Source organism: Wasmannia auropunctata, unplaced genomic scaffold (genome assembly GCF_000956235.1).
Source record: "Wasmannia auropunctata unplaced genomic scaffold, wasmannia.A_1.0 LD336051.1, whole genome shotgun sequence".
NCBI lineage: Eukaryota > Metazoa > Arthropoda > Insecta > Hymenoptera > Formicidae > Wasmannia > Wasmannia auropunctata.
Window position 1 is genome coordinate 161,984 of NW_012026839.1, and position 660 is coordinate 162,643.

The window sequence follows — 660 nt, forward strand, 5'->3', positions numbered from 1 at the left end:
AGCCCGCTCAGAGATGTGTATAAGAGACAGTCTGAGAGCATGTTTGTCACACTGAAAATTGCAAAGTTTGAACGAATGCACGGACTTGCTAAAATTTTTCTCTCGGATACGGTTTCCAGCGTCATAAAGTTGGAATCTTTCTCTTTAATTTGAAAAAAAAACAAGTCGCTACGATTTTTTTACAAAGTTACAGCATTTTGAAATATTTGTAACGCTTGAAATTTTCTCATGATATGTTCGGCATTATCCGACGTGCACTATAGGGACGTTGGCAATCGGATTTTGCACATTGTGTGCGTGCGGTTATGTATAAAACATACATACATATACACACGGTGCAAAATTTGATCGTCAACCTACCTATAGTGCACATCGGGTAATGTTGATCATACATAAGAAAAATACAAGGGTTACTCCAAAATGCTATAACTTTGTGAAAAAAAATCGCAGCGACTTGTTTTTTTTCTCAAATTAAAGAGAAAAGTTCAAACTTTAAGATGTAGCAAATCGCATTCCCGAGAAAAATTTTAGCAAGTTCGTGCATTTGTTCAAACTTTGCAATTTTCAGTGTGACAAACGTGCTCTCAGATTTAAGAGTTTACAGCAACAGGGGTGCATTAAATTTAAAATCGATCTACAGTACCTTAAAGTAGAGATTTC